Consider the following 2,975-nt stretch of genomic DNA (forward strand, 5'->3'; position numbering starts at 1 on the left):
CCTAATCACTCAGTCACTTTGGGACATTCTCTTACTTTAGCCTTTCCCATTTTGGTGGCTTAGTGGCCCCATGTTTATCCTTTAAAAGTTTTTTGTTTTTATTAGAATCATTGGATCTTCCACGACAGTCTTACTCAATATGCTTAATAAAATATTAGCATGGCTAGCTAAATTTCAAAATCATATCACCTACAAATATCTAGTTTTCAAGGCAATTAGATATGTATAGTTTGGATGACTTCTTAGTCCACTATCACTTTCACATTAAAACTTTAAAGAAAATAAATAATGTAGATTAATGGTCCCTTTCCCAATAAACTTTTGTTTCTTATATAAGAATTGAGATGATTTGGTAGATTAAAATATACTAGTGTAACCTTTAACATGAAGAGCTGGCTAAGGTTGTGTGATATAGAATTACATACACGTCCTCTCAATATACATTTTATTATGAGATACCATTAGTATTTATATGAAAAGACAGATGTTTACATCAACTTGATATTTTAAAATAAAATACTGTTATGTGATGAAGAATTACCTACATGTCCTCTCAATATACATCTTATTATAAGATACCATTAGTATTTATATGAAAAGACAGATGTTTACATCAACTTGATATTTTAAAATAAAGTATCTTTTAGATTAAATTGTCTTAATTGTTTAAAAGACAAAAAGTAGTTCTCCTTTTTTTTAAAGAGGTGGAAGCACAAGCAAGCACGGCTATAAATATGGAGGGCAAACCTACATCTTTCAACCATTTACAAGCAATACTTTTTTTTGTCCTCCTCTCCTTTGTAGAGAACCAATAATGAGCAATTCATTGTTTTTCTCTTCTCTATTTGAGAAAACCAATAATGTACAATCTCATACATGGTGGGGCTTGCATTTTAGGTTAATACACTTATTTTGGTTTTAAATGCAATATTTTAGATATTTTTCATGATTCATAGCTGCTATATTGCTCGTACTAAACAATGGTCTGGTTGTGTGTAGGAAGAACATTTGCTTTGCTTATGTATGGAGCACCACTGTAAGTACATCTCTAGGGGAGCAGTATTCTTGAAAAGAGGGAATTTCTCATATTGTAAATGTTGTAAAGAGGGATTTTCTTATATTATAAATGTTGCTAAGTTTTTAGTAACATAATTGATGAGCAGGGGTGTCTTCTGGAGAGTGAATAAGAAGAAGACAACTAGAGAGATGTCAAGGGTCCCATATTCAATAGGCCCTTTGAATTGTCTTATGTACACCTGGTATGGCTCCCCTCTCATCAAAAATGGATGGGAGAATGGTCTTGTAATGGGTACCAATGCTCTTGGCTTTCTTCTCCAATCTTGCTTCTGTACCATATTTCTCCACTTTGCTCCACCCAAATTCAAGGTTTATATCTGAGCCTTTGGTGTGGTGTTATTCTATTATCCCATTTCATATTGACAGTCTCTCATCATTTTTATAAACTTTAGGCCATTAATTTATTAAGAGATAGATGAAATGATACAGAAAAATCTGTTTCTTGTGTGTTATTCAATTATTTCATTTCAAATTAGTAGTTCAAAATTTTCTATAGGATTTAAAAATCATACATAAAAGCTTGATTCTTAAGCTAAAAGTGTTAAATAGTCAAATTTGACTTATGTTTCCAAACTTAATTACTTCTTAGTGTGTGATGCTTGAGGGTGGCAGAAATTTCAGACCACAGATTAATAAGATATGAATAACTTGACATAATAGAGAAGAATGGGTTTGATGGTGGGAGGTGTGTTGGTGGTGGTTACGAGCACTGCAGTAACTTCTATGTGGGGAGCAAAACCAGATCATAAAAAAGTGCTTGTAGGAAGTGCTGGAATGGTGGCCTCTTTTCTCCTTTACGGATCTCCCCTCGTAGATATTATAAGTAAACTTTTTAATGCGACTGATGATGCTGAAACTTATCAAGATCATTTAAGATATATACTTTTTGTGATGCAGAGAATGGTTTATTAGACCAAGAGTGTGGAGTGCATGTCCTTCTCCTTCCTATTGTTTGCTTTCCTAGGTGGTGTGTTGTGGTTGCTGTACGGTGTTGTAAACAAAGATCTTCTTATCATGGTAATCACATATATGAATCATCTATTGTTTATTTATTAGTGTAAACAGATTTTCACAATCTACATCAATGTTTATGTCTATATGAATCATCTATTCTTTATTTATTAGTGTAAATAGATTTCCACAATCTATATCAATGTTTATGTCTATATGAATCATCTATTATTTATTAGTGTAAACAGATTTTCACAATCTACATCAATGTTTATGTCTATATGAATCATCTATTGTTTATTTATTAGTGTAAATAGATTTCCACAATCTATATCAATGTTTATGTCTATATGAATCATCTATTATTTATTAGTGTAAATAGATTTTCACAATCTATATCAATGTTTATGTCTCTAACAAAATAGTTTGAATTTTAATTTTTTTGACATTTGTTTTGTGATTTATGATTGACCTAGATTCTGAATTTCTTTGGAATACCACTTGCTTTGGTTCAGATGATAATATACTACACTTATTGGAAGAAGAGTCGAGTGAGGATTGAAGATGTGAAAGAGGTTGTAGTGGGAGTGCCTGTGAAAGTAGATAATAAAAATATAGAATTTCTAGTATCGACTCTTTGAATAGAAAATTTCTTTCTCACAAGAAATTTGAAATTTGAACTTTCTTTCTCTCTTTCTGGTCTCCACTGTATTATGGGTTTGACTTGGTCTAATTGTTGGAATATTAATTGTGGTTGGTCATTTCTCCCTAGAGCCAAATGCCCACCTACCTCCTTGACAGCTTGCAGAATGATCAAATGAATTTATTGCATGGTAGGTGAAAATTTTTGAATTCACAAATGAGGGGGAAAAATAAGACAAAAGGAATGATCAGTTTCATTTGACCAGAGAGAGATCAGAGTGAAGGTGAAGAAGAGCAGATCAGAG

At 32.0% G+C, this 2,975-nt stretch overlaps 1 pseudogene; it reads left to right on the forward strand.

Moving 5' to 3' along the window:
* The first annotated feature begins 1,019 nt into the window (after positions 1-1,019).
* On the forward strand, positions 1,020-2,669 carry LOC149551771 (bidirectional sugar transporter SWEET3b-like; annotated as a pseudogene).
* Positions 2,670-2,975: the final 306 nt, after the last annotated feature.

Source organism: Cupressus sempervirens, chromosome 6, assembly GCF_028749045.1.
Source record: "Cupressus sempervirens isolate cs-2001-9-10 chromosome 6, ASM2874904v1, whole genome shotgun sequence".
In the NCBI taxonomy this organism is placed as follows: Eukaryota; Viridiplantae; Streptophyta; class Pinopsida; order Cupressales; family Cupressaceae; genus Cupressus; species Cupressus sempervirens.